Source organism: Dromiciops gliroides, chromosome 3 (assembly GCF_019393635.1).
Source record: "Dromiciops gliroides isolate mDroGli1 chromosome 3, mDroGli1.pri, whole genome shotgun sequence".
NCBI lineage: Eukaryota > Metazoa > Chordata > Mammalia > Microbiotheria > Microbiotheriidae > Dromiciops > Dromiciops gliroides.
In genome coordinates this window covers 429,782,536-429,801,394 of record NC_057863.1, presented here as the reverse complement: position 1 = coordinate 429,801,394, position 18,859 = coordinate 429,782,536, and positions in this window count along the sequence as shown.

The window sequence follows — 18,859 nt, the reverse complement described above, 5'->3', positions numbered from 1 at the left end:
TACTCATCTTTAGTCCACTATACTTTGTTTAAATTATGAATACTACAGTACAATATAACTACAGGGAAAGTGGTTTATCTTTCATTTGTTATAAATTTATATGTTAGTCAATTATCCAAAAAGTATGTGAATTCTTCTTTGTGGTCACAAATCAGGGCTTTTGGAGAAGTAAGAAATCTGCTTATTGTATTCTTACATGTGAAACTTTAAACTGATCATTTTTCCAGAGGGCTAATGCAATCTTTCAAGCCAGAGTGACTGTCATAAATAAATTTCTTCATATTGAAATGTTTGGGGGGAAATGAAATGAAAAGCTTCAAAATTTTGTTAATGTTTCTAAGATGTCTTTTGTTATGTCTAAATCCCTTTGCTACAGCCTAATTCTGCTTTTGCTCAGACCCAGAGTGAGCTTCTAAATTGAGTTTGTGTCACAGTCTGCTTTGATGAAAATGATGGATATGCCAAATTCAGCCTTATGCTTTCTCTCACTTCCAACATAAATGCCAACAATGGGATGGTGGATTTTAAAATGCTATTTCTATGACCAAGAAAAGGGAATGTTGTTCATTGTTTAAAAGTCTGTACTCGAATTAAAACATAAATGTTGATATCATGGTCATAAAAGGTGCTGAACTGAGAGCATTAAGGTCACTTATCTGCATTAGCAACTATAAGAAAGAAAACAGAAGAGATAGAGACCCTTTGTATATATTTCAGTAATCAACACCATCTTTGAATTCATGAGCTAGGATCTAGGATGATGGGATCATAGATTGAGAGATGGAAGGCACCTGAAAAACCATCAAGTCTGGCCATTTTGTTTTATAAATAAGGAAACCAAGGTCCAGAGAAAGTAAATGACTTGTCCAGGATCACACAACTAGTCAATGTCTGTGGGAAGATTTGAATCCAACCCTTCCTTGCCCCATGTCAAGTGCACTTCTCCATTATATCATGCTGCCCCTTTAGAATGAATTTTAAAGACTGATGAATTTCAAATATCCCTGTGAGATGGTCATTATTCTTAACTTTATATTTCACATGGGTGAAACTAAAACCCAGTGGCATGGATTTGTTTTCATTTGCTTATTAATATAGAGTTTGGGAGAAATGAATAGTCATAGCCTATGACTGATGGAATTTGGCCTTCTAACCTTGTGGGAATTTGTTCAGATTGGTTTGTAGGAGTAAACCAATTCTGCTAATTATCTATATGTTGTTTAATATTCTTTTTGTGGGGGAGACATTATCTAACTTCTACTTTCTCTTTATTACTTGAAGACTTTCAAATATGTATAAATTTCAATAAATATGAGTTTGTATCTTCTCGGGGCTATTTACATTTGTCTTTTGTTTTTTTAAATTTCCATTCATTAGTGTCAATTCTGAGTAATTGAAATTGAGTCTTAACCAGAGAATGAGAAGTCACATAATGGGAGTGAACAGGCTGCAATGCCTTAGAAACAAGGAATTAGGAAGGAAAAGTAGTACAAAGCATGTATAAAAGAAATGTTCACATCAATTTAACAAGTATAGCTAGTCATCAAGCATTTTTTCTCTTTTTTACTTAATAGTGTGTTTTTTCCAATTACATGTAAACACAGCTTTCAACATTTATTTTTATAAGACTTTAAGTTCAAAATTTTTCTCCCTCTCTCCTTCCCTCCCTTCCTCTCCTACTCCCTCCCTAAAACAGCAAGCAATCTAATATAGGTTATATATGTAAAATCATGTTAAACAAATTTCTATGTTAGTCATGTTATGAAAGAAGAATCATAAGAAAAGGGAAAAACCATGAAAAAGAAAAAAAGTGAAAATAGTACGCTTTAATCTGCATTCAGACTCCATAGTTCTTTCTTTGGATATCCTTGGATCATTGTATTTCTGAGAAAAGCTAAGTCTATCATAGTTGATCATCACACAATGTTGTTCTTACTATGTAAAATGTTCTCCTGGTTCTACTCACTTCACTCAGCATCAGTTCATGTAAATCTTTCCAGGTTTTTCTGAAATCCTCCTGCTCATCATTTCTTATAGCACAATAGTAGTCCATTACACTCATATACCATAACTTGTTCAGCCATTCCCCAGTTGATGGGCAGTCCCTCAACTTCTAGTTCTTTGCCACCACAAAAAGAGCTGCTATAAATATTTTTGTACATGTGTGTCCTTTTCCCTGTTTTATGATATCGTTGGGATACAAATCCAGTAGTGGTATAAATTCGGTGATAGCAGGATCAAAGGATATATACAGTTTTATAGCCCTTTATGTATAGTTCCAAATTTTTCTCCATAATGGATGGATCAATTCACTCCACCAACAGTGCATTAGTGTTCTAATTTTCCCACATCTTCTCCAACATTTATTGTTTTCCTTTTCTGTTATATTAACCAATCTGATATGTGTGAGATAGTTGTTGTTTGTCCTTCATTCTGGAGAGGACCATGACATTAGGGTGATGTTATGGCTTGCATGAATTGGATTTAAGTGAAGGAGGGATATGCAAAGTTATCAGCCTCACTCTCTTCTCTAGAGTCATCTGGGTCCAGTGGCAAGATATAGATCAGGACAATTGGAGATGGCCCCAGATGTTTAACACAATTGGGGTTGTGACTTGCCCAGGGTCACACAGCTAGTAAGTATCTGATGTAAGATTTGTACTAAGGTTCTCCCAACTTCAGGGCCAGTTCTCTATTCACTGAGCTACCTTGCTGCCCCTGTGAGGTGGTACCTCAGAGTTATTTTGAGTTGCATTTCTCTAATCAATGGTGATTTAGAGCATTTTACATGATTATAGATAGTTTTAATTTCTTCATCTGAAAACTACTTGTTCATATATTTTGACCATTTATCAACTGGGAAATGATTTGTATTCTTTTTTTTTTTTTGGTGAGGCAATTGGGGGTAAGTGACTTGCCCAGGGTCACACAGCTAGTAAGTGTCAAGTGTCTGAGGCTGGATTTGAACTCAGGTGCTCCTGAATCCAGGGCTGGTGCTCTATCCACTGTGCCACCTAGATGCCCTGGTTTGTATTCTTAAAAAATTGACTCAGTTCTCTATATAGTTAAGAAATGAGGCCTTTATCAGAAATAGTGGCTGTAAAAATTTTTCCCCAGCTTTCAGCTTTCTTTCTAAAATTGGTCACATTGGTTTTATTTGTGCAAAAACTTTTTAAATTTGATGTTATCAAATTATCCATTTTACATTTCATAATGTTCTCTATTTCTCACTTGGTCATCAATTCTTCCCCATAGATCTGACAGGTAAATTATTCCTTACTCCCCTAATTTGTCATGTACCCATTTTGTCCTTATCTTTGTATATGGTGTGAGATGTTGATCTATGCCTAGTTTCTGGCATGCTAATCTCCAGTTTTCCCAGTAGTTCTTGTCAAATAGTGAGGTCTTACCCCAGAAGCTGGAGTCTTTGGGTTTACCAAAAAGTAGATTACTATAGTCATTTACTACTGTGTCTTTTGTACCTAACGCATTCCACCAATCCACCACCAATCAATCATTTTTTAAAGTACTCACCATGTACTAGACACTGTGCTAAGCACTAGAGATAAAAAAGGCAAAAAACAGTCCCTGCTCACAAGGAGCTCACTGTCTAATGAGGGGAAACAACATGCAAACAAGTATGCACAAACAATATATAGATAGGATAAATCAGAGATAATCTGAGATGAAGGTATTAATATTAAGGAGGGCTAGGAAAGGCTTCCTATACAAGGTGGGATTTTAGTTTGAAGGAAGACAGGGAAGCCTGGAGTCAGAAATATAAAAGAAAATGGATTTCTCAGGTGAAAAAAAAAAGAATAATACACAATCAGCTTGAATGCCATGTTACTGTCTTCACAATGACAGAATATAGTAAGAAAGACCATCTATCTGATCAACTGTAATGGACTTGGCTCTTCTCAGCAGTGCAATGATCCAAGACAATTCCAAAGAACTCACAATGGAAAATGCTTTTCACATCCAGAAAAAAAGAACTGTGGATTCCGAATGTAGATTGAACCATACTGTTTCTACTTTTTGGTTGGTTTTTTGTCTTTATTGAGGTTTTCTCATGTGTTCTGATTCTTCCCTCACAACATGACTAATGCATAAATATGTTTATTGTGATTGTACTGTGATGTTTAAAATCTAAATTGTGGTCACCTTAAATCAGAAGCTTCAGCTCCAGTCTAGCCTAGAGTTCCAACCTGGTTGGGTTCTTCCTGAAGTCTTCCTCCACGAGCCTGCTTTAATCAGGAACACCCTTTCGCAAGCTGTTTGTGGAAGCTTTTTTATACATCTGGAACAGAGGCAGTCCTTACACCCTGCTTCAAGGTGATTGGTTGGCGTCATCCAAATCCATTGTCTTTGAAGGTGTTCTCAAGTTGAGTTCACAGTCTAGTTTCTGAGAACAATACCTTCTTAAGGGATAGCCAGGTGTGATTACAATCCAATTAACTTGACACAATCCAATTAACTTGAAGTAGGCTTAATCAGCAGTCAATCACTCTCACTTGATTCAATCAGTATAGATTAATCTACAGGTGGGTCTTTGAGTATCTGCTAAAATCCCATTATTTCATCACAGTACATATATAACCTATATCAGATTGCTTTCTGTCTTGGGAAGGGGGAAGGAAGAGAGGGAGGGAGAAAAATTTGGAACTAAAAATCTTATGAAAACAAATGTTGAAATCTATCTCTACATGTAACTGGAAAATAATAAAATACTTTTATGATAAAAAAGAATGTTATTTGGTGACAAAAAAGACCATCTATCAAGTGTACCATTTGTGGGAAATCTATAGAAGGATATGGACCAGAGTAGCCTAGGATGTGCAGCCATGTGTAAAGGCTGAGAATCATTATCCTATTATAAGGATCCTATTATTGGATCACTTAGAGGTTAGAAGGATCTTAAAAACTATTGGGTCCATCCCTCTCAATTTACAAGTAAGCAAATTGAATAACCTGGAGAAGTTACATGATTTTCCAAAGTTACACTAGTAGTAAGTGGCAGGGTAGTTATTTATATATATGCCCTCTAACTCCAAATCTAGTGTTCTTTCCACTGTTCCAAGCTTCATGGAAGGAGTATAAGTCATATAATTGAAGGGAACGCCCATATCAATGAGACCACAGATCCCTTTGAATGTTCTCTAACTTAAAGATAATCATTAAGCATACCCATAGTTGACATTAGTAACAAGCACACCAAAATATCTTGTCATAGCCAAAAAAAATCTATGCAGAGTAAATTTTAAAGAGAAATTACTTACTTATTGATTATTTCTCCAGAATTTCCCAAATAATTTGACTGTGGGAGGCCTGAAATATCTTCATAGTACTTAAAATGTTTGTTTGGATGGAAATGGAAATGGAAGGTACATCTATAATAAACATAAGATCATATATTAAGAGCTAGAAGGAATCTTAGGGGTTATCTGTCTAATCCCTTCTTTTTTTCTATATGGTAAAACCAAGACACAGAAGGAGGTGAAATGTCTTGCCTAAGGTCATCTAGTTATTAACTGCTCAATCAATCAGTCAAACAACAAGTATGTATTAATGGCCTACTATGTGCCATGCATTATGCTAAATGCTGTGAGATACAATGGTAAAAATTAAATAGTTCTTGTCTTCAAAAGGCTTATATTCTCTTGGAGGAGACCATAGGTATACACACACATACCTATACGTATACACATACATTCATACATATATTATACATACACATATACACATATATACATACATACATATATATATACACATACATATAGGCAATCCTCAACTTGATTGAATGTCTAAGGTTATTGGTTTATGGGAGAGTATGGTTGCCATCTACTGAATTACCTTCAAAATCCTATATACGTACCTGAACCATCCCTAATTTCCTATAATAATCCATTATGGTTCTGCCATCATGAAGCTATCTGACCATTTCTTGAACCTCTTTATATATTCACCACATGCTATTTATTATATTACTAGAAATGCCACAACCATCCTTTACAACCTTAGTATCATCCTTGACTCATCGCTTTCACTCACCTTACATATGTTCATTCTCAAACTGGACCACAGAGTATTAGGGGATCTTCCTATCAGGATATGTATTGGTAGGATCTTCTCCTCAAGAAAGATCCCAGCCATGTTTCATCTTCCTCTCAAATGAACTCTCTGTGGACCCTTCCTCCTTCTTCTCTCCTCTCCTTCCCACTCCATTCTTCCATTCTCATCATTTATGTTGTTCCCTCTTTCCACTACTTTCCAGTATGTCTTTATGTATTTTCTTCCCCCATTAGAATATAAGGTCCTTAAGGGGAGAAGCTGTCTTACTTACTTGTATTTGTATCCCCAGTACTGGCACTGAGGAAATGTTTAACAAATGTTCTCTTTATTTTTCTTGAGGCAATGAGTTCCATACATTGTGTAAAATAGTGCTTAAACTACTGCTTTTTGAATGAGATGGAATTCATCAGGTATATAGAGAGTTTTCAGCTGAAAATATATTAAATTCAATTAATAAGTAATATGTGCTAATTGACTGAAAATGCATGGTTTCAGGGAACACTGGTTTCTAGGACATCTAAGGATTCACAGAATGCAGATAAGTGCTCAGTGAAACAAGGGGAAAACCATGAAGATAAGAGGAAAACTGAGCATTCAGAAGGTAGTGAGGTAAAAACTCAAAACTGGGATTTTCACTACCAAAGGTTAACACATGTTAATGAGAAATCATGCAGAGGAGGAGGAGAAAGAGTTATATTAATGAACAAAGTTGGTCTATAGGCAGTGGAAAGAAAAATGGAACCCTTGTTTGTGCTTGTGAGTAGTATTTAATAGTATATAGCTACCTGCCAGGATCATCCAAGTTTAGTTACATTGAGGGACCACTCCTTCAATCAGTATACTAGGAAACCAAAGAAAGGAGGGGAGAGGATCCATCAGTTGCTTTCATCAAAGTGGACTAAAGTTACTACGTGTTCATTTTGTGATGGTCAACTATCATAAGACAACTCTTCTCAGAAATACAATGATCCCTTCTTTATGATAATTGAGCTAATTTTATTGGTCTTTTTTTTTGACTACAGAAAGACATTGGGACATTCTCTTTAGAAAGCAACCTGCCCTAATTCTTAAATTCTTTTTCTAGATCTTATTTTAAAAACTGCAAACTCAATTATGGCAAAAATCTCAATTAATTGAGATTCCATTAATTCAAACAGGCTTTGGTCTGACTTCATCGTTTGAAGCATTTGCTAAGTAAATTAAAATGTCAAGGGGTAATGTTGAAACTAATTAAGACAGCAAACTTTTCATGAGCCCTTGAGAGACATGAAAGTACCTATTTATATACTAAGAATTGATATGCTAATTGCAAATAATTCTTCTCCATTCATTAAAACAAATCCCTCAAGGATCTCCACTGAGCAATACTTCATTAGACTAGTACTAATTATTATGTATATTTCAAAGTAATAGAAAATATTATAAGATATACAATTTTATAATTCAATCAGGACTTCCCCCTAAATTAGCCTGTAAGATTGAGTCTTTACTGGGGATATAAATGTTACATGCAGTAGTTGAGGGACTTTGAACAGTTTTCTTCTACCTTCTCATAATTCAAATCCTCTCCTATCCCCACAATGCCCTAAAATAATTTTTTAAAGTTGAAGTTTAATAATATGTATTTAGTCTAAACTTTGAACTATTAATTAAAAAAACTATTAATAATATAAGGCAGGATGCAGTAGATAGAGAGCCATCGTCAAAGTCAGGAAGGCATAGGTACAGGTTCTGCCTCTGATACATACTGGCTGTGTACTCCTGGTCAAGTCACTTTATTGCTCAAGTACCCTGGGTAATTCTTTAAGACTCTTAAGTTGCAGAGAAGGTGCCAATTTGGGAAATCCCTACTCTAATACAATTATAGTTTCAATCAAATAATAGAAATCATTTCAAAGTTTTCATAGTTATAGCCTACTTTTTTCTAGTTCCTTTACACCCCTCTTTGCTTCATCAATCCTTTGTAAAACCCTGGCTTCCCCACTATGTATCTCCTATGCTATTTCCGGGGTTCTGCTTTCTGTCTGTAAACTTTAATGCTTCCAATTTTTTATTATATCTCACCTGGTCTTTTTCTATTTTACAACACATTTCATGTTTCACTTCTCAGATGTGACTCTTTACCTCACTATGACCTCTTCATTTTATTAATATCATGTTCGACTTAAGGACATTAACTTTCCTTTTTGATCAATAATTTCTATACTGTCCTTCCCTATAGAAAAGGGATTTAGTTAGAGCATATTCTAATTGAAGTAGATAGTTAAAGTACCATGTATTAGTAAAGGTTATTTTTGTCAGATAAGCTAGATTGGATCTTGAAGATATAAGATACCAGGCAGGTAAATTTTAAGAGTGGGGGAGAGGCAGCTAGGTAGCACAGTGGATAGACCATTGGCCCTGGAGTCAGGAGGACCTGAGTTCAAATATGATCTCAGACACTTGACACTTACTAGCTGTGTGACCTTAGGCAAGTCACTTAACCCCAATTGCCTCACTAAAAACAAACCAAAACAAAAACAAACAAACAAAAAGAGTGGGGGAGTATGACAGTAATAGGGTAGCTTGTTGACACAGTGAATAGAGCACTAGGTTTGGAATCAGAAAGACTCATCTTTCTGAGTTAAAATCTGGCCTCAAACATTTACTATCTCTGGTGTCCCTGGTAAGTCATTTAAACTTGGTGGCCTCAATTTCTCATCTGAAAAATGAGCTGGAGAAAGAAACAGCAAGCCACTCCAGGTGTCTTTGCCAAGAAAACCCAAAATGGGGTCAGGGAGAGTTGTACATCACTGAAACAACTCACTAACAAAAAATGGTGTAATAAATCCTGGAGGAATGAAACATCAGGCCAAGGAAGTCTAGGATGAGGAAACATATAAGATGTGACCTTGAAAGGAAAGGAGCATAGAGAATGGGATATCTAAATCAAACTTTACTCTACTAGAATCCATCAAAATGCATATGTTGTCTTCCTGTATACTCCACACTGCGCTAATCATTGCAGTGGAAATGAAAGAAATATGACACATGGTCTCTGCCTGTAAAGAACTAACAATCTAGTCCAAGAGATAAGGCACACAGGAAATAATTAGAGAATAGTATAAGACAGCATATAATTAAGTGCTAAGTTGTGTAGGACTGACAAATGTTCCAGCAGTACGGAGAAGGGAGAGTTTATTATCTCCCAGCATGGGAGAGAAAGTTTGCTGAGTAATCAAATGTTTCCCTGAGGAATCTAGGGGAAAGAAAGAATATGAAAAATATGAGAGGAACAAGATGGTGGTTATCAGAGGCTACCACTAGGAATATTTTTACCTGGGGCAAAATAGTGGCAGGGGGAAAGGGGAAGGCACAAGGAATAAGGTTGCTTTTTGGAGAGAGGTTGGAGGGAACATGGGTCCTTAAGAGAACAATCATAGTAAGAGTACCCCAGAGGGGTCAGCCATGGAAGGACAAAAGCTCTCTGTGAGGACAGCAGTAACCACAGTTAATGTCCAAACAATCCAAAGTGACTGAAGAGTTGTGGTGAGGCCAGGAGTCACACCGAGAATTGAAGCATGAAATGTATTGTCAGATAGAAAAAGACCAGGTGAAGTATAATAAAAATTGGAAACATTAAAGATGACAGACATAAAGATAGAAATAGAACTCTGGAGGAAGTAGGTGCCCTGGGGCAAAGCCTTTTTAACTCTGTGCTAGTTGTGGCTGTAGGTAGGATTAGGAACAAGATTGCTGAGGAGCAGTCACAAACATAATTGACTAAGGAGCTAACAGGTGTAAGTCAATGTGAGTTTTGTGGACTAAACAAATGGAGTTGAAGAAACTTAGAACTTGTGTGACTCATATGTGACCATGGAAATCACAACATCTCTGATTCTATTTATATATTCAAGGAAGCAAGACACATAAAACTACTCCAGATTATATCAAGAGTATTGTGTTCTGTTCTGGGCACTACATTCTAAAAGCAATGAAAGGACAGTAGGCAATTTAGGGGGGAGATGGGGGAATAATTCATTTAGATAGGAAGAAGCCTGCTACCAAAGCTTCTAAGCTTCTCTTCACTTAAACCCCCCTCTCTGTGGAATGGAAGAGAGACAGAACTTAGTTTGCCCTAAAAGGCAGTTGATGGAGGGCTGCTCCTTCACCTGGCACAGGTGTCTGGGCTCTATGTAGGCATTGTTTCATCAGCCAACAATCTGCTTTTGTAAATCTTTCCGACTTTTCACAACTCAACCCATCAAAGTCTCAGTGGGAGAGAACAGTAGGCATGCAGAAGGCATCCACCACTCTGCCCACTGCTCTTCTTCCTGTGAGACCAGGATGGAAAACCTTCTGGCTTCCTCTTCCCTCAACCTCCAAAGCCAAGTTCAAAAAGACTTTATGTACCTGGATTGTTGCTGATGTTTGTTCTTTGTTCTGGAAGAGGACCAAGACATCAGGATGATGTCATGGCTTGCATGAATTGGATTTAAGTGAGGGAGGGCTGTTCAAAGTCACCAGCCTTAATCTCTCCTCCAGAGCCATCAGGGTCCAGTGGCAAGATATATATCAGGACAATTGGAGATGGGCCCGCAGTATGTTAGGGCAATTGGGGTTAAGTGACTTACCCAGGTTCACACAGCTAGTAAGTGTCTGAGGTAAGATTTGGACTCAGGTCCCCCCAACCTTAGGACCATTTGTCTATTCACTTTATCACCTAAGTGCCTACCTACCTGGATAACTTGGGAAATGTCTGGGCAGATAGCCCAGAAGTCCAAGGTTATACATAAAATAAAAGACTTTGGGAGGGAAGACACAAGAGTCGTGAAGGCCTGTCATGTGGAAAGCTGAGCAGATTTCTTCTGTATGACTCCAAGGACATAATGAGGAACAAAAGCTAGAAGGGTCAGACAGATAATGTTTTTTGGCTCAATTGCTAGTATTCACATTGTGCTAGAATGTTTGAAAATTTTAGCTCTATTCTATCTATCCAACTGCCTCAACAGTAGGGAAAACATAATCATTAGAATGTCCAGTTATAGAGTAGTCTGCCTTGTGAGGTTGCAAATTCCCTGACACTGGAAGAACTGAAATAGAGGTTTTATATAAAACCTATCAAGGATATTTTAGTTAAGATTTATACACGGATTAGGATGAAGGGGGAAAAGCATTTATTAAGTATCTTCCAAGTGCCAGCCACTGAGTTGAATACTTTACAAAGATATTTTCATTTGATCTTCACAAAAATTGTATGAGGTAGGTGCTATTTATCCCCACTTTACAATTAAGGAGATTGTATAGAGTCAAACAGCTAATAAGTGTCTAAGGCAGTATTTGAACTCAAATCTTCCTGACTGTAGGCCTATCATGCTATGTATTGTCCCATCTCATTACCTTTAGGTTAAGAAGTGGGAGTTTTTAAAGGGTTATTGTAAGGAAAATGCTCTGTAAATCTTAAAGCATTATATCATTATTCTGACTACCAATATTCCTCCCCACTCTATCTTATCCTATACTTGCTTCCATCTCCCTTCATGATCTGAGACATAGCTGATATTCATAATCAATTCAGCATTGAGAAGAATTTTAAGCTCCAAATTTGCAGAAAGCACAGAGACAAAGAACCTCTAAATTAGAAGGAACTGCAGAAGCTCTCAAGTCCAATCCACACCAGACTGAGAATCCCTCTATAATATTGCATCAGGCTTGTGCTATATGTGTCCTTGGGCTAGTCATTGAAATTCCTAGTACCTTAGAGTCTTTGGCTGTAAAATGAGGGGGGGGGTAGATTAGATAGATACTAAGATCCATGACCACCAACAAGTAGCCATCTAATCTCTTCTCAAAAGTCTTCAGTGAATATTTGATTGCTTACTGCCTCAGGAAGGGGGAGGGGAGAAAGGGAAGGAAAAATAGAGTTTGGAACTCAAAACTTTAAATAAAAATGCTTAATATAAAAAAGTGAGGGGAACCCATTACCTCCAAAGTCTGATGCTTCTACTTTTGTGTGGCTGCAACTTTAAGGAAGTTTCCCTTTTATCAAGCTGAATTCTGGGGTCAGGAAGAGTCAGATATGACAGGAAATGACTGAAGAACAATAATCTATCTTCCATCCACCTTTCTAATCTTCTTTGCTATTGTTTCTGCTCATATACTCTCTGTTCCATTGGAAATGGTATGATAGCCGTTCCCTGTGCACATTCTTCTCTTCCCTCCATTCCTCTTGCCTCCATCCTTCTTGCCTACATTCACAATATGTTCTCCCTCCTCACTTTTGCTTATTAGAAGCCCTAGATTTTTTCATATCACAGCTTCCTGACCTCAGGCTTAGTGCTCTATCCACTGTGCCAACTACCTGCCAATATTGGACAATGGTTAGAAGGAATAGTAGGGTCAAGTGACTCTCCCAGCTCTCCCAGTTGTACATGAATTTGACATGTATGTGATCTATGCATTTATCCAAGGCACTGATGAAAATGCTAACATGGGACTAAAGAAAACATCTCTGGAACTTTCTACTATAGTCAGTGATGAGCTAACTATTTCACCCTTTTTGAAACTTTAATTGTAACATCATCCAGTTCACTTCTTTCCATTTTGTCTGTTCTTTGTCCTTCATTCTCCCATGACATTGGGGTGATGTCATGACTTGCAGAGAATTGGATTTAAGTGAGGGAAGGCTGTGCAAGGTCACCAACCTAACTCTTTCCTGCAGAGCCATTTGGGTGCAGTGGCAAGATATCCATAAGGATGACTGGAGATGGCCCCAGATATTTTTTCAAGGCAATTGGAGTTAAGTGACTTACTCAGGGTCACACAGCTGGTAAGTACCTGAGGTCAGATTGGAACTCAGGTCCTCCCAAATTCAGGGCCAACGCTCTATCCTCTGTACCACCTAGCTGCTCCTCCATTTTGTCTACAGATAATATGAAAGACTTTGTCAGAGATCATACCAAAATAAATAAATAAATTCAGATCTTATCCTCTAGGCTTTTCTTATACAATCCATCTCATCCAAAAGCCATTTTCTTCTTTCTTATTGTTAGGAAAAATACTATTGATAATTGGGATATTAATTTTAATTCTACACTCATTTATTCAACACAGAGCAGAGGGCAAGTGAGACTTCTAAAAAAAGACTCAAGTAGAATGATTATACCTCAATGGGCTAGATTTCATCTCTCTTTGTACCTATCCTGCTCCTTCAATTTCCCCATCTTCTCATTATAGATGCATAGTCCATAGAGACTAGACTTATAATTCTATGGACTTAAGGAACTCCAAGGTGAGAACATCCCTCGACCAGTGCACTTTCTTTCTTTCTTTCTTTCTTTTTTTTTTTGGTGAGGCAATCAGGGTTAAGTGACTTGCCCAGGGTCACACAGCTAGTAAGTGTTAAGTGTCTGAGGCCAGATTTGAACTCAGGTACTCCTGACTCCAGGGCCGGTGCTCTTTCCACTGCGCCACCTAGCTGCCCCTGACCAATGCACTTTCTATAATTTACAGTATTAGAGACTTGCTTAGAGCAGAGGTGTCAAACATAAGGCCCATGCCTCTGAATAATACTCTCCAGTGCAACAAGAACCAAATTAAATTATAATTGGGCAATATTTAACAAAATAAATAAAAATGCAATACAATACATCACAATTTAAAACTAAGTCAACATGCAGCTAGCAGGGTAGCTTATGTGGAGATTAGTGACCCCTCCACCCCCATTTCTATTTAAGTTTGACACAGCTGGCTGAGTTGTTAAGTGACTTGCCAAAGGTCACACAGCCAGTCTGTATCAGAGGTGGATCTAGAACCTAGGTCTTCCTGGCTTTAAGGTCACCTTGCTATCCAGTGTGCCAGGCTTCCTCTCATATATTGCTCCTCTTCATAGTGAACTCCAGTGCCTTCCTATTGCATCTAGAAACAACTATAATCAAATAGTAATTGTATCTATTTAGCATTTAAAACCCTTCACAACCTATGTCCATCTAACCTTTCCAGATTTATCAAAAACAAAAACAAAACACAAACTACATTTCAAGCTACTGTGGACCAGACTATTTCTTTTTTTTTTTTTTTTTTTTTTAGTGAGGCAATTGGGGTTAAGTGACTTGCCCAGGGTCACACAGCTAGTAAGTGTTAAGTGTCTGAGGCCGGATCCGAACTCAGGTACTCCTGACTCCAGGGCTGATGCTCTATCCACTGCACCACCTAGCTGCCCCAATAAACTTGAATTTTTTTTTTTTTTTGCAGGCCAATGGGGGTTAAGTGACTTGCCCAGGACATACAGCTAGTAAGTGTCAAGTGTCTAAGGCCAGATTTGAACTCGGGTCCTCCTGAATCCAGGGCCAGTGCCTTATCCACTGCACCACCTAGCTGCCCCCAGACTATTTCTTAATGTTTATCATACATATTATTCTAATTCCCATCTTTGTCCCTTTTCACTGTTTGTCCCTCTGCTGCTTTGCCCCTTAAAATCTCGTTTTCTTTAAAACGATGTGCAATTGCCACCTTTCCTAACCCACCCAGATGCTTGCACTCACTCCAAAATGATCTTGCATCTATTTGAATAAATCAATGGAAAAGCACTGATCCAGCACTTAATATATGCCATGCATTGTGCTCAGTGGAATAAAAGTAATAAAATGGAGACAGTCCCTGCTTTCAAGGAGCTCACACTATAATTGGGGGAGAGAACACATTAAAAAAAATGTGGCTGCAGGGCCTAAGGATACTGTGGTGCTGCAGATGACAATGCCCAGAGGTCCTTGGGTTACATCAGTAGGGGAGATGATAGTATTGAAGGACTAAAAAGTATAGAGGCAGATGGTGAAGTCTGGTGGTTCTCCTTATCATAAGAAGGAATGAAGCTAATGATTCTCTTCTCATCTAAATCTGGGGAACAATCAAGCAGCCAGAGGGAAGGAGGAATGAAAGGGAGAAGGGTACCTCTGGTTGTGGCAAATCTTCTGGCTGCCCAGGCCTATGAGATGATTTCTGGTTCAGCATGGCCTGGAGTTTAAGCTAGAGGGGAAATAGGAGGGCAGGACAGCCCTGGTGAAGCGCTTTCCTCCAGGTAGACTGCAAGATCCTCAAGTGAAAGGACTTCAATTTTTGTTTTGTATCCCCTAGTGCCTAGGAGCAGCATGCCTGGGACATAGTAAGTGTTTAACAAATTCCTATTAATGAAAAAATGGAGTTGTTAGAGATATGTTTGGCCATTGCAAATTTTAGAGGAAACAGCTCCTGTTTTGTTCTGTGGTATGAGTTTAGGTATACCTGGGCCTAAGTAGCTGGAGGCCTAGAAATATCTTAATGATTGAAGTTATATTAATGAAGTTACAGCCTTTGAAATAACTCACTAATATCAGTAGTCAATATCTTAGATGTTTTCAAAATGAATATTGTTGAGTGGCCCCCAAAGGAGCATTTTCGAGCCCTTAAAGCAAAGAATTTGAGGTATTTTGCCTCATTCCTAACACATTAAACAAAATTGTTTCTCTCTTTCGGAAGCCACTGCCAACTATGTCACATAGAGGAATCTGCTGTTACTTGATAAAAAATGTAGTTTGAACCATAGAGTTAAAATGACAAGAACCAGAGACTGCCCTTCTCCACTTGAACTTCCTGTTTTGCTGTGGGCTGTGTTGGGTTTGGGGCAGCGTCTAGGTTCAGTGCCACGAGGAGGCAGCAGGACCTCTGCAGCCAGGAGGCCTGTAGCAAGACTGGGCTTGACTCAGAAAGGACTTACAGACTTAGAGGAGTCGCCTGCCGCTTGTTAACTCCTGAGGTAAATGAGGAACGAAGCTGGGACTTGCTCTGCCTGTTATCTAGCACTTTTCCAAAAGAAAACACATGCTGAAGAAGGATTTCTTTATTTGAAAGTCTCTGGTATCACTGTCATTTACTACAGTTCAGAATCCCATGAACACTTTACCTCATTTTTGCCTCAGATGTATTTTTTTTTATTAACACTTTCCTGAAAACTCAGGATCTAATGTTTGGGAAGGGAGGAGGAGTAGGTATTGTTGAGAATCCCAAAAGACTTTAGTATAAAAATATTCTTATTCTAGGGGCAGCTAGGTGGCGCAGTGGATAGAGGACCGGCCCTGGAGTCAGGAGTACCTGGGTTCAAATCCGGCCTCAGACACTTAACACTTACTAGCTATGTGACCCTGGGCAAGTCACTTAACCCCAATTGCCTCACTAAAAGACAAAACAAAAAAAATTCTTATTCTAATATAAACATTTGGATTGTATCTGCTATTTCATTTCATTTTAGGAATCGGATATACTGTAACATTCAGTATTGAAGCATTTAACTGTTTCAGCCTATCTAGATTATGATAATACCTATGGTGGAAAAGTGTTATGTGTGTATCTGTGTGTACACAAAAGACTTTCAGTGTGAGTATGTTTTTGTCCTGTATTGTATTTTGCTACACTAGGGAGAAATGGGAGGGCAGAGGTTCAGGGAATATTCAGACCTCAAGAAACACTAGTTAGTTGGTTGTTCTGCACATTTACAAGAGGAATGGTTATTCTTATCCCTCCCCTTTTCATGACTCCCTAACTTAGCTAAAGAACTGTTATCCTTCCTTATCCTTCATTTATCCTTGATAAGGAAAAGCGTGGCAGAGCAGATGGAGGCCTGGGTTTGGAATCAGGAGGACTGGCTTCTTCGGAGACTCGTAAGCCATGTGATTGTAGAATTAACCTCTCTGAGCATCAGCTTCCTCATCGGTAAGATAGAGATAATATGTTCAGTCTTTACTTAACAGGGTTGTCATAGGCAAAATGCTTTGTCAATTTTAAGATGTTACAGAATTCTGAGTTATTTTTATGGCCAAAGGAAAATATTCTTTGACAACAATATGTTATGGTCAAAAGAAGATTTTTCCTCGTGGCTCTGCTCCTGACTTTCCAGACTCCAACATCATGCTTCAGCTACAGTTTCACCCTAGAATCTTCCTCAGTCCCTAGGGCCTCCCCACCCTGGAATAACCAACTATCCCTGTGGTTTTTCTACCCTGGAATATCCCTGCCAAGCAGGCCTGCTTTGGCCGTTAGGGAGTTCCTCCTGGGACCTCTATTTTGGGAAGGGCCAGCATTCATTCCCCTCCCTGCTCTGCTCCTAACTTTCTAGGCCTCAGTGGTACCTTCCCCAGACCCTGCCTCCCAACCCTGCTTTTCATTTCTCCTTCTGTATGTTGTCTTCCCTCACTAAAATGTAAGCTCATTGAGGGTAGGAACTTTCTTTTTGCTCCTATTTGTATTCCCAGTGCTTAGCACAGTTCCTGGAATACAGTCAGAGCTTAATAAATGCTTGCTTCCTTCCTTCCACGGGACCAGGGAGAAATGAATTCATTGCCATGACATGCTATTTCCCCCTTCTCATACTGAAGTCCTTAGAATGCTGAGTAAATGGTTCAAATAAGTGAATATGGGGAATCAGAGCATGGAAAAGGAAAATAGGAAGGTGGGAAGCTAGTGATGGGGTGGAGGAAAGGGAAGAAAAGTGAACTTTGGAAGCTAGCTGTTGAGAATTGGGTTTGATTTTGTTTTTCATGGGGAGGAAAGGGGTCTGAACCTGATATTTCATCAATAAGGGTAATTCCTAGAGTGGAAACTCTATCAATTGATGAAGAACAACTTGTCTATAAGATTTTTTTTGTTTTGGGGGGCTTTTTGTGGGTTTTTTTTTTTTTGGTGAGGCATTTGGCGTTAAGTGACTTGCCCAGGGTCACACAGCTAGTAAGTGTCAATCATCTGAGGCCGATTTTGAACTCAGGTATTCCTGACTCGAGGGCTGGTGCTCTATCCACTGTGCCACCTAGCTGCCCCCTGTCTATAAGTTTTAATTTTAGAATCGTGGTGCCTGGGGTATTGAGAAATTGAGTGATTTGACCATGGTTACATAGGCAGTTTGTGTCAGAAGTAGGATTTAAATTTAGGTGTCCAGTATTCCAAGGCCAGCCCTCTGGCCACTAGTCCATGCTGCCTTTCTTAACTACTGAAGCTATGAGTAAATTTTGAGTTTGAGGAACATATGAAAGTTCTTAGGAAATGCTTTTGTGTAATAGAAAATGTAATTAATTATAGGAGGAAGGAACACAGGATCTGTAGCCTTGAATTCAAGGCATGGTGGAGATCAATGGTACTTCATAGTGGTTTCAGTGATCTTCACCTCATGCCATTTCAAAGAAAGGTATTCTCTCTATCCCCTCCTTTTGTCCTGGAACTATAGGGAGAAGGGAGAAGTCTCAGGAAAGGAAACATACATGCTTTAAAAGCATCTCCTGGGGCAGCTAGGTGGCACAATAGATAGAGCACTGGCCCTGGATTCAGGAGGACCTGAGTTCAAATCCGACCTCATATCTTTGACACTTACTAGCTGTGTGACCCTGGGCAAGTCACTTAACCCCAACTGTCTCACCCCCCCCCCAAAAAAAGCATCTCCTAACCTTTTGATATATTTTTCAATATGGCATGAGCTGTACCCAAACACAAACAGTGGTGAGGTGAGTTCAACTGCCTTCCCCCAATCCTTTACCTCCCAAAGCTTGGCACCAGGCACCACTGACTATAGGAACCAACCACAGCCTACCTTTCCCCGCCAAATCCACATATTGGATCACAGGATAACTGAATTGGCAAGTGTCAACACATGCTGGCTGCTTGGTTTAATGAAACAGGCACTCAGCAAAGAGTCAGAAGAACTTGGTTCTAATCCCAGAATCCTAGCTAACAACATATGTGATATGCATCTCCAGGCCTTCATTTCTCTCTTTTATAAAATAGAACC